Source organism: Pleurodeles waltl, chromosome 9 (genome assembly GCF_031143425.1).
Source record: "Pleurodeles waltl isolate 20211129_DDA chromosome 9, aPleWal1.hap1.20221129, whole genome shotgun sequence".
Lineage (NCBI taxonomy): Eukaryota > Metazoa > Chordata > Amphibia > Caudata > Salamandridae > Pleurodeles > Pleurodeles waltl.
In genome coordinates, this window is record NC_090448.1 from 566,828,159 (window position 1) to 566,841,681 (window position 13,523).

Genomic DNA, 13,523 nt, shown 5'->3' on the forward strand with positions numbered 1-13,523 from the left:
CCCAGGCGTTTAAAGACGGCGCACATCAGGCTGTGTGCCGTTTTTTAAGGCCCTCCCCCTCCTGTGCGTCAAAATGAAGCACGAGTATAAATAAGGCGCACAGGCCCTAAAGTCATTTTATGGACGGGAACGTCTACCTTGGATGTCATTAATGCAAGGCGGTTTCCCGCATCCAAAAAATTACGCACACTGAGGTTTTTTGACGTCCGCGGGGTCGGGCGTCATAGTTTAAATATGGGGCAAGGTTTGCGCTGAATGTGCGTCAAAGTTTTTGACGCACATTTGGTGCAAACAGAGTATAAATATGCCCCTAAGAATCTAGTCTATCTTTAGAACATTGTTATCCTCTGAGCAGTGACTGTGATGCTTCACAAATACTTGCATCCTGTTAGATCCCTGGATACTATTGGCTTTGATTCCAATATTTCAATCAGTGATCAACAAAAGTATTTTATTTGTCCTTGGCTGCCTGGATTAATGGATGGTGCAGGTTCGAAAAAGTAGCTCAGTGATATATTAGTTAAATATGATACTACCAACCCTACTCTACTGCTTAACTAACCTAAACACTGTGATCTCACACAGAAGGCTTGGTCACGGTTTCATTCATTTGTGCCATATAGTATGCAAATAATTATCTCTGTTCTCAGATGAGGCCAGGCCCTCGAAGGCTGCTTAGAGTTTTCAAATGTTTGCTCATCTTATCTTGACACTGGGCTGGCACTTTTATCAGTAAGTTGAAAAAAGGCTTTCCAGCTGGATGTGCGGAGAACCTGTGTTCTCAACTTCTCAGTCTGTGGTTGGGTGCTGGCAGTCCATGACTAAATGTATTGCAAGTGACGTAACCCAGCTTCTGACAAGACAGAAGTTGGAATAGTCTAAGGAGGCTTGGAGTTCTGAAAGAACACTTTGTGAATAATGAGTATGGAGCCTCTCGGCGGCCAATTTGGTTGAAATTCTTGTTTTTTGTTTTGATGATCTACTTTCTTGCAAGACTCAGATTGTGCCCTCTATTTTCTTTTACTGCCCTAGAGTACTGGCTCAAATCCTTCCTTTTTTCTGTCACTTTTTGTAAAAAATACAGCTAACTCTGTTCTCAATTGCCTGCAAATTGAGTATAGCAACCGTCTTTAGCTAGGCCTGTGAAAGAAATCACTCACTCGACCTTGCGGCAATTCATAGCATTATTTCTAGAAAGACTTTTGCACCTTGCAGGTTTTGTCCTGGTACCCCACTCCCACTACAGCTTTTTTTTGATTTATGTACATGCCATTTGATTTTTGCGATCATAGGCCAAGTTAGCTGCTTCGTTTGTGGGAAAACTCTTCCATTCTGTTCTAAAAGTCTCACCCCTTTTGTTCCTCTTTAACAAGTGTTGTCACTTGTCCTTCATCTTCTTGTCATTCCGTTAGATGAAGAAGAAACAGTGTTACAGCTGAGAAAGAGCAGGTTGTATTAATAATTTAGAGACATGGAAGTTAGCATATGGTGATTAATTAACATACATTTTAAAGCCTAACAGAGAAAATAACACAAGTTGTAAATTGTGCTAGTTTGATTTATGATGAACCAATGTTGGCACCATTTGTATTATGCTTTACGTTTTAACATGTGAGTTTTGGAATTCAAATTAAATGAAGTATTAAAGTGTATTTGTATTAAATGAATATGAATTAATCATGCTTATACTGAATTAAATACATTTATTATTGCAGTCTACACGTGTAGAAAAATAAATGCATATATAAAGTTTAGTTAGACCATGTTACATATGATGATTGCAATTAAATAATTTGCTTTACACATATGAATTGTAAGGTGTGCAATAGATTTATTAATGTGTTAAATGTATTAATGTGTATTACGGCTTCTTGACTTGATTAGGCTTGAGACTCATTTTGCAGCAAGTATTAATGGAAAATCACTTGTTTATTCTGTCCCCTCTGATCTGAATTCTTTCCGTAGGCTGTTAATGTGAATGTGGAATATCCTATTGTCTTGTAGACAAAGAACATGTTTCAGATGCAACAGTGTTATATTACTTGTTCTAGCTGTTGAACAGAACAGGAAATATACAAATCCCATTTGAAAGAATATTAGTTTAATTTATCATGTCTCACGAGAAAAGAACTGCAAGTAGCACATTATTAGAAAATGTAATATTTCTGTGGAATTACATTAAGTTATGCAGTAAATAATGTATTTTTGCTGAGAAGATTTGAAAAGTTGCAAACTTGGTGCCACCGCTGCTCTACTATTGGTTGCAGAGTGTGCCCACCTAAAGAACCAATGAATGAATTGTGCATACTTTAATTAGTGAAGAACTTTGAAACTGAAGGCCGTCCATTGTTGGAGTGTAACTTTTATAATCAATATTAACATGAAAAGCTTGCAAACTAATGTATAATGATGCTGCATAGAAAACGTGGTAGAATAATATTAATGCATGCGTTTCAAATGTGCCCACGGGGAGTGGCCACCAATGTATACGATGATTAATGAAATTGACTAATGATGAATTAATAATGTACTAATGTATGATTTTGTATTACCATTAGGAGTTAAATGTTAAGGTTTTGCTAATTTAATCACCAGGCCTTAGTTAGCAAGGGTCTGGCCCAGGCTGCCTGGTCTCTAATTAAATGTGTTTTCTAACATTTAATGTGCTGTCCTCCTGAAGGACGTGAAGCTGTACTTTTCCAGAAGCTAGAGATGTGTGTGTAACCGTAGTAAATTCTTTCCCATGAGACCCGACTTGCTCAAGGAGACATTTTTGCTGAATGCAACAGTGTAATTCGCAACAGGTACAAGGTCGCCTGTGCTAGGAGAGGACAATGGAACTACTGACTGGAGCGACAAGTGTAACTTTTCCTACCTGACATTCTACCCATTGAAGACGTCAATCAGAGGAGCCAATAAACTACGTGAGAACTGTTTTAGGTGAAAATTCTAGTAAGGTGTGCGATGGATTATTGGACAGAGATAACGATGCACTAAACATTGCCCAATTGAAAATTAGAGACTTGATTGACAGGTTCAATATAACAACGTGATACAAGGAGAAATCAGCCATTTTTTACCAAGCCATTCTTAGCCATCCTCCCTGCCACTTTGATGCCCTTACTTGCCCTTACTCTTGATACCTTGAAGAGACTTTGGGCCTGATTGCAACTTTGGAGGAAGGTGTTAATCCGTCCCAAAAGTGACGGATATACCACCAGCCGTATTACGAGTCCATTATATCCTATGGAACTCGTAATACGGCTGGTGGTATATCCGTCACATTTGGGACGGATTAACACCTCCTCCAAAGTTGTAATCAGGTCCTTTGTCTTAGCTGTTTGATACTTTAAACCATCCTCACCTAACCTTTCCTGATGCACACTTTTCCTCCTTATGAGGGAAGAGCTTTTGCCCTAACCTGCTGAGACTTTGCTGTTCTATCCTGACTGATGGTGAATCGACTGCTGTTCTGAGGACGAAGACTGCTGCTGAGTGCTACCCCATGTTGGATGGGTAACTATCTGATGATGATATTATAATTGTCTGTTTGCCTTTTCTTTCTAGGTACCAACTGCTCTTTTGATAGAGGCCATAGTTAGATGTTTTCCAAATTTGTGTTGCTAAATTGTTTTGCATAAAGCCCAACATGCTGATGCTAATTAGAGGTTAGTTAAGGAATTCACTATTATTAAATGCAAATAGACAAATGACTGAACTCGCTTTGTTGAATAATGTACTAATGATACTCTGCTAAAGTTGATTCATGTTGATGTCGTGTTTTGTTCTGATGTTCTTGATCTTTGCTTTTATAAAGTCTTATTCAAGTTGCCATATTATAGTGCTTTTGATGTGCTTATTGATTTTGAGACTAATAAACATGACATTAGAATTGTAACTAATAGGGAATAAATATCTTAGCCTTTACTAGAATTGTGTGATTATTCATGGCTGAGAGGTCATGGTTTGTTTGAGTCTTGTTAAATGTTATTGATTAGCTAGATTGATTTGTTATTGTGAATATTGATGAGGTTATTGATCATTAGATTGAAATGCTGAATAGATATCTCGTCCTAAGGAGTCTCCAATCAGGGTCAAAAGGTTAATTGGCCTAAAATGAGTCCCCGTGCATGATAAAATATCTAGACTGGGATGCGTTATCAGTTCTGGTAGCAGAGGATGGTTTCGGCCCTTTGGGGTCCTAGGACGAGGGACCATTGTTTGAAAATTGTTTTTGAGATAATGTAAATTGGAGAGATGATGTTCCCACTAAGTCCCAATTGACTTTTCTGGAACCTCGGAGCTTGCCAAAGTGAGTTGGGTATGTTCTCGGCGTTCCAGTGATAGAGTGTGGATGGGATAGAGTTTACGCTTGCACAGCTTATGCATACCGCAGGTCAATTGTGAGGTTTGTGAGAATTTAGGGACAGATGTAGGTAGCCTTTTGCACCTCGCAAACGGTGAAAAACGCCGTTTGCGAGGCGCAAAAGGCCTCACGCGATGCAGAAACACATTTTGCGAGTCGGTACCGACTCGCAAAATGTGATTCCAACTCGCAAATAGGAAGGGGTTTTCCCTTCCTATTTGCGACTGCATCGCGATGTAGAGTTGATTTGTGACCGCGAAAGCGGTCGCAAATCAACTCGCAGTTACCATCCACTTGAAGTGGATGGTAACTCATTCGCAAACGGGAAGGGGTCCCCATGGGACCCCTTCCCCTTTGTGAATGCCCCCCAAATTTTTTTTTCAGAGCCCCTACTCTGAAAAAACCGAAACTAATGGTTTCGATATTTTTTCTGTTTGCAGCTTGTTTTCCTTTAAGGAAAACGGCTGCAAAAAGAAAAAAAAAATGCTTTATTAAGAAAGCTGTCATGGACATTGTGGTCTGCTGTCCCCAGCAGGCCACCATCCCCGTAAGTGCCTAGACTCGCTATGGGGTCGCAAACTGCGACCCACCTCATAAATATTCATGAGGTGGGTCTTTGCGACCCCATAGAGAGTCGAAGAAGGTGTCTGAGACACCTTTCTGCATTTCCTTTTGCGAGTTGCAAATTGTGAGTCGCTGGGACTCGCAAACGGAAACCTACCTACATCTGGCCCTTAGTCCAGGAAACGTTTTAGTAGGGGTGTGTGTACTCCGCAATATGAGTGTAGGAAGTCCCAGGATGCTTGTTTCTGGTCCAGTGAGGACCTGGCTTGGCAGTTTGGGATGGACTGTTCCCATGAGGAACAGGGTCAAGACTGATTTGCATATGGCTAGGTCCAAACTGGGGTGGCATGGTAAGCAAAAGAACGATGGATTAAACCCAGGTCTGTGACTGGGGGTGAGTGTTTGCATTGTTCACCACTCCGTCCATCATCCTTTTGTGTTGCTAAAGAGGCCAGAGATTAGCCAGATGATTAAGAATCATTTGATCTGTTGGCAAGCGAAGCCGATTGATGAAGTGTTGCGGTATGCGAAATACTGTAGTGACAAGGTTGAGTTGAAACAGAGAAAGTTGAAGGAGAAGGTGATGGTGATGCAAATTAAGGCAGCGCAAACAGGGATGCAGGGAAATAGAGTGCAGCAGATGGTGCAACAGCCGCAGGGAAACGGAATGTTTCAGACTCAAGTGAGAGGCAGAGGTCGAGGAGGTTTTGTGAACCGTGGTCCAGACATGATTATGGTTGTGGTTCAAAATGATGTGCAGGGGATGAAGAAGGTGTTACCGTGTCATGCTTGCGGGGGCGTCGGTCATTGGAAGCGGGAGTGCCCAATGATGGTACAGGAGGGTGTTGTTCAACAAATTAATGATGTCAATGCATTCCAGAATGTTAAAGGACCAAGAATGAGGGGTCCTGAACCGATCTTTCAGAATAACATGGTTCAGAGTCAGGGTCTTCACCCCATGCAACAAGTGCAGATGCCGCATGTACAACCAGTGCAGATGCAGCAAGTGCAACAGCAGATTCCCATGATACATAGACAGCAAATGCAGTTGCCCTTAGCTCCAATGAGACAGCAACAGGTGATGCTTCCTCAACAGGTCACAAGTCAAGGAATGAGTCAAAATAACGCAGTACAACAATTCCCATTACGTGGTGAGAATGGAATAAACGATGAATGGTCGGATGAGAGCTCAGACAGTGAGGAGTGTAGGCTTGCAGCGTCCCTAGAAGTAGATCAGAGAGGACCCTATATGCAAAGGAAAGTGATGGGTCACAAGGTCTCATTCTTGGTTGACACAGGAGCTACACGCTCTACGGTCAGAAGTGCAGAGGTTCCGAAGTTGCCTCTTTCGGGACGAACAATAAAGGTAGTAGGAGGGGCAAATCAGCTTTTGACTAACCCGATTACAGATCCAGTTCAGGTTGAGAATGGTACCTTTCAGGGATTGCATAGATTTGTGGTATGTGACTCAGGTCCCGTGTCCCTACTGGGAAGAGACTTACTGTGCAAGATGAAGTGCTCTATCACCAATTCCAATGAGGGGATTGAAGTGCAGACGAACAGTGATGATGAAAGGGATGATGGACAGATCTCGGAACCTGAGACGGAGACCACAGCTGAGGAGTATCCCTTGATAAGCTTCTTACAGAGTTACAGAGAAAGTGTAGTATTTGACAGGAAAGGAGGTGGGACTGATAAAAGGAGTAGAACCAGTTAAAGTCAGTGTGAAGCCCAATGCTGTGTTTCCCCAGGTACTGCAGTACCATATGACACAAGATGTCCTTATACAGGTGACGCAGATAATTGCAGACTTTGTGAAGCAAGGGGTCTTGAAAGAGGTGATCAGCAGTCCATGTAATTCACCTATAATGGGACTGAGAAAGCCTTGTGGGAAGGCTCGAATTGTGCAAGACCTGAGAAAGATTAATGACATAGTGGTGAAATGTTGCCCAGTAGTGCCAAACCCAGCTGTGATTATGTTCCAGGTCCCATGTAATGCGGAGTGGTTCACAGTAGTGGACTTGTCTGAAGCGTTCTTTTCTGTGCCTCTTCACGAGGGCAGCCAATTTCTCTTCAGTTTCAAATTCTTGGACAAGGTTTACAGTTGGTGTCGAATTCCTCAAGGGTTTTCGGAATCACCTTCCATCTTCAATCAGATATTGAAGAAAGATTTGGAGTCATTGGAATTGCCTTTTCAATCGACTCTAGTGCAGTACATTGATGATTTGTTGATCGCATCCAAACAAGAGATGATTGCAAGTACAATACTATTGCCTTACTGAAGCACTTGGGGAAGAATGGGCATAAAGTGTCCCCAAAGAAGCTGCAATACTGTCAGAAGGAGGTGAAATACTTAGGTCATTTGAATGTGAAAGGGTCGAGGAAAATTTCCAAGGAGAGAGTGACTGCCATATTACAGATGAGTCCACCAACGACACAAAGAGATGTTAGGATGTTTCTGGGAATGGTGGGCTACTGTCGCCAGTGGATCCCGAATTTCTCAGTCATCTCCAAGCCATTGGTGAGACTGATGGTTAAGGAAGTTAAGGATGGCCCAGATGTCATAACTATGTCCGAGAAAGAGATGAAGGCATTCATTGAGTTGAGAGAGTGTATGTGCAGGGCTCCAGCTTTAGGCATGCCTGATTACACAAAGCCTTTTGTCTTGTTTTGTCATGAACGTGATGCTTGTTCTCTGTCTGTCTTGACACAGGTCCATGGAGGTGCAAACCGACCAGTAGCATATTTTTCAGCTACTTTGGACCCAGTTGCAGCGGCCTTACCAGGTTGTCTACGTGCAGTAGCAGCAGTTGGTCAAAGCCTTACACAGTGTGAAGGCATAGTGATGGACATCCTTTAACAGTAATGGTCCCACATTCGGTTGAGATTTTGTTAACCCGTACCAAGACGCAACACATGACAAATGCAAGGTTGATGCAATATGAAACGATTATATTGGGGTCACCAAATGTATCCCTGAAAAGATGTACAGTGCTGAACCCGGCAACTTTGCTTCCAAATGAGAATACAGAAGTTGAGGATACTGACGAAGTAGAACATGATTGTTTTGAGGTAACAGAACTGTGCACCAAACGGAGGCCTGACATTAAAAATACTCAATTGGAAGAAAATGATTATATTATCTTTGTTGATGGCTCATGCCTGAGAGATTCAGTAGGAGTACTGAGAGCCGGATACACTGTGTGTACAATCACTGGTATCCTAGAAGCATCTGGGCTTGAAAGAGTATACTCTGCTCAGGTGGCTGAATTGGTTGCTCTTACTAGGGCATGCCATGCCGCTGACAAACTGAAGGTAACTATCTATACTGACAGCAGATACGGATTTGGAATTGTTCATGACTTTGCCAGCTATGGTCACAGAGGGGTTTCCTGACCTCTTCTGGTTCTCCAGTGAAAAATGGTGAAAGAATTAAGGAGTTGTTGCACGCGATTCAGTTACCTCATGAAATTGCCGTGGTGAAATGCAGGGCTCATGTGAAATCGCAAAACTTTGTGTCAATGGGAAATGGATATGCGGATAAAGTCGCATGGTTTTGCACATTGAACTGTATATCATTCAAAGACCAGTGGGAATTGTTACCTGAAACAGAAAATGAGACATGCACAGGTTACGCTTTGAGGGTGGTTGACACATTGGAAGAATTAAAATTGCTGCAGAGACGTGCCAACAGAGAGGAGAAGCATTCTTGGGTTAAAATGCAATGTGTACAAAGACCTGATGATTTGTGGGTTTCAGATGAGGGGAAAATGGTTTTGCTGAACAGTCTTTTGTCACAGTTTGCAAGGTTTTACCATGGGCAAGCACATATTGGGAGAGATGCCATGATCAGGTTGTTCAAAATTGACTGGTTTAGCCCGAAATTCAGACAAGCTGCAGAAGTGATTTGTCACAGGTGTATTATCTGTCAGCAGATGAATGCGGGGAAAGGGACAGTGGTGAATTTGAGCCACTTTGGGAGAGCAGGAGGTCCATTTAGCAGAATGCAACTGGATTTTATTGAGATGCCTGTGTGTGGAGGTTTTAGGTACGTGTTGGTGATTGTGTGTATTTTTAGTCACTGGATTGAAGCTTACCCTACACGCAGAAATGACAGTCTCACAGTAGCAAAGCTGCTGCTTAGGGAATTGATACCACGTTTGGGGTTTCCAATCTCTTTAGAATCAGATAGCGGAAGTCACTTCAACAATGAGGTGGTTAAGCTCTTGTGTGAAGCTTTGAACATTGAACAGAAGTTACATTGTAGTTACCGCCCTGAAGCATCAGGACTAGTGGAGCAGATGAATGGTACTCTGAAGTTGAGAATGGCAAAGATGTGTGCAGCTACAAATTTGAAATGGCCTGACGCATTGCCCTTATTGCTAATGTTGATGAGAAACACACCCAACAAGAAAACAGGACTGTCTCCTCATGAAATTCTCATGGGCCGAGCTATGAGACTGCCCGCAGTACCTGCAAATGCTCTTGTGAATTTCACGGGTGATATGGTGTTGGACTACTGCAAGGGTCTGGCTGACGTGGTCCGCTCTTTCTCTCACCAGGTGGAGGCTACCACACTGCCACCAATAAATGATCCAGGTCACAATCTGAAAGCAGGTGACTGGGTTGTCATCAAGAAACTCGTGAGGAAGTCGCGTTTGGAGCCACTTCGGAAGGGGCCATATCAAGTAATACTAATGACCACTACTGCTGTGAAATGTGCGGGGATTCCAAACTGGATCCATGCCAGTCACACAAAGAAGGTGACATGTCCAACTGATGAGGAAATTGAATTGTCGAAAATAACAGCAAAAGATAAGGAAGTCTCAGGGCCGGAGAGGAATCAAAGGAGAACTGAGACAGAAGGAGAGCCCATTGAGGACGGCTTGGTCACTCAAACAGCAAACGAGACTCAGAGGGGTGCCGGTGAGCCTATCTCAACTGAGGCACCAGGAGGACTGACCCAGAGAGAGATTCTCCCAGAAGCAGATGGATACGGCATAGACGTTGAGTCCCTGACAGACCCAGAAGGTGAAGGAGTTGAGGCGGAAGAGAGTCAAAGTGTCCAGAATACTCCTGAGCCACTTGCACGTCCATCAAGAGAAAACACCATAGAACAAGAGGAGGGCATCGAGCTGCCACAAGGAAAATCAAGGACCCAAGGGATTCTAAAGGGAGATAGGTGGCCAGAATCGCAAGTGACAAAAGAAAAGGTGGTTGATGATGATACAATAGAGGAAGAGGTCGATACAACAAGGAAAGAAGAGAATAGCAAACAGAAGGTATGCAGGTCCTGAATGGGCATATGCAACGTCAGCTGAGTGGAAACAAGAATTCCTGGCATTTTGTTTTGATCGAGAAGTTAAAGGTCAGTACTATGGTACCTGAGTCTGATCAAAGGAAGATACTTAGTTAATGTGAAAATTGAGCTAAAGAAAGCTGAGCATAGAGACTGAAAATTTACCGGATGTGACACTGTAAACCTGAATTGACTTTTGAAAACTGGTTTTGACAAGCTGCTAACCGAAATTGACGAGAATCCTGGGAGTGAATGTGAAAGCTGTAAATAACTGCTGCAGAAAAGACTTTGCTTTGCTGAAGAAAATTATATTAACGAGTTACAACCATCCTCTGTTAGTTGTTTGAACTAATATTACTTTACTTTCTGATTCTTTACAGATCATGGCTGACACTAGGGATGATAGTAGGGGAAGTAGACGTTGTAAATGTTTGGGTATGGCTTTGGGGGTTGTATGTGTGATATTCATTATAGCTCTTCTTGTGGAAATGCGATTCGTCGATGAGAATGAGACTAACAATGCTACAATTCCTGAGACTGCCGTTGCACTAACAGCTTGGGAGAGGTTCGAGCAAGATACAAAGTATTTGCATGATGACACTAACACGAAAGGAGAACTGTCTACTAATGTTTTCTATCGCTTGCTGAGTGAGTATGTTGATACTATGGATGCGAAAGCTTGTTATGTGTGTACACAAATTCCTGTTTCAGTGCAAGAGGGAGTTACCTATCATAGTTTACCTTTAACCTATGGGATAAGCTGTAGTTTGTTGCTAACCCAATTTTATAACCAAGAAGAGATACAATATTTTTACTCTAACCATGACCTTGTGTTTTCTTATGTGCCTCTCATAGAAGATTTGAATAGTGTGGCGAAGTACTATGCCACAAAATTAGTTAAGGGGTTCCTTGAAGCGACGTTAACAATTAGTACATCATATGCACACCGCAATAACCTGACATGCTTGCTTACACCTGTAGAGAAAAGTTTTCTAGATCACACAGAAGATAGAAGAAGGGCTTTGAAAGGGAAATTGGAGAAAGGCCTGCGGCAGCGATCTTTTATTAATAGTAGGAGTTATAGTGCAGCTAGGGAGCAGGAGAAGTTAGCTTTAGATGCATTACACATAGGTAAGCTTTGCATAACACGACCAAAGTCATACTATGACAATGTGTTTGTGGGAACAAGTGAATGTAAGCATGTGTTTTTGTTTCAGAGTAAGTGGACGTTCATGTTAAATGGACAGGATCCAGCGATCCCTGGGGTCTATTATATATGTGGACTTAATGCTTATTACCGTCTTCCGAAGGGATGGTATGGGACATGTTATTTGGGGATAGTTTTCCCAAAGATATATCATTTGGAGGATCTGAAGAAGTTTCCGAAATTGGCTGAATTACATCGTACTAGACAAAACAGAGAGACTGCTGCTGGTGTGGTAGAAAACATATTTTGAGCAATAATTCCTTCAGTGGGAGTTATCTTAAATTCAATAAAGATTCAAAAGTTGTCTACTATTGTGGATAACATGCTGACAAATTTTACAGGAGCTATACTCCTGATGGATCCTGAACTTGCTGCAGAGACGTCTATGACTCTTCAAAATAGGCTTGCTTTAGACATTTTTTAGCGTAAAATGGCGGAGTCTGTAAAATGCTTAATGAGCGTCACTGCTCTGCCTACATACCTGACAATAGTAATGAGATTAGAAGTATGTTTACTAACATAACAAGAGATATTGCAGATTTGAAGGAACTGAAAGAACCAGGTGTTTGGGAAAAGGTTGGAAAGGGACTTGCTAAAGTAGAAAGCTGGTTTAGTAACATTTGGAATGGGATATTGGGAAAAATAATACAGGGAGTATTGATTGTTTTGGCTTATTTATTTGGATTATGGTTGTCGTGCAAAATAAGTAAAATAATTAAATTGAAATCGTCAAAACGCAATGTGAGGAGGGAAGAAAGGAAAAGGGAGAAAATGTTCAGAGAAAAATATGAAAAAGCTAAATCAAGGGAAGAAATTGAGATGAAAGAGCTTAGACGATGAAGAAGTCTGTGAAGGATTTGTGTGATGACAAGAGTCATCGGAGGAGGGATTGTTGGAGTGTAACTTTTATAATCAATATTAATATGAAAATCTTGCAAAATAATGTCTAATGTTGCTGCATAGAAAACGTGGTAGAATAATATTAATGCACATGTTTGAAATGTGCCCCCGGGGGAGTGGCCACCAATGTATACGATGATTAATGAAATTGACTAATGATGAATTAATAATGTACTAATGTATGATTTTGTATTACCATTAGGAGTTATACGTTAAGGTTTTGCTAAATTAATCACTAGGCCTTAGTTAGCAAGGGTCTGGCCCTAGCTGCCTGGTCTCATATTAAATGTGTTGTCTAACGTGCAATGTGCTGTCCTCCTGAAAGACTTGAAGCTGTACTTTTCCAGAAGCTAGAGATGTGTGTGTAGCCGTAGTAAATTCTTTCTCATGAGACCCGACTTGCTCAAGGAGACATTCTTGCCGAATGCAACAGTGTAATTCGCAACAGGTACAAGGTAGCTTGTGCTAGGAGAGGAGAATGGAACTACTGACTGGAGCGACAAGTGTAACTTTCCCTACCTGACATTCTACCCGTTGAAGACGTCAATCACAGGAGCCAATAAACTACGTGAGAACTGTCGTAGGTGAAAATTCTAGTAAGGTGTGCAATGGATTATTGGACAGAGATGACGATGCACCAAACATTGCCCAATTGGAAATTAGAGACTTGTTAGACAGATTCAATATAACAACGTGATACAAGGAAAAATCTGCAATTTTTTACCGAGCCATTCTTAGCCATCCTCCCCGCCACTTTGATGCCGTTACTTGCCCTTATTCTTGATACCTTGAAGAGACTTTGGGCCTGATTACAACTTTGGAGGAGGTGTTAATCCATCCCAAATGTGACGGATATACCACCAGCCGTATTACGAGTTCCATAGGATATAATGGACTCGTAATACGGCTGGTGGTATATCCGTCACTTTACCGTCACTTTTGGGACAGATTAACACCTCCTCCAAAGTTGTAATCAGGCCATTTGTTTGATACTTTAAACCATCCTCACCTATCCTTTCCTGTTGCGCACTTCTTCTCCTTCTGGGGCCCCAGGGGCACGCAAATAAAGCCATTGTGGTCCTGGCTCATTTCTTCTACTACTCCCAGTGATTTTACAGATAACTGCAGACTTATACTCTTTCTCAAAATGTCTATGAACTTTCGCCGCCTTTTACAATTAAGCCTGC

The 13,523-nt window shown here is 41.9% G+C and overlaps 1 protein-coding gene across 2 annotated transcripts in view; it reads right to left on the reverse strand.

The window, feature by feature from the left end:
* LOC138259667 (cytochrome P450 2A13-like) overlaps nucleotides 1-13,523 on the reverse strand; it is a 918,770-nt gene that overhangs the window by 624,616 nt on the left and 280,631 nt on the right. The gene's annotated exons all lie outside the window — the stretch shown is intronic.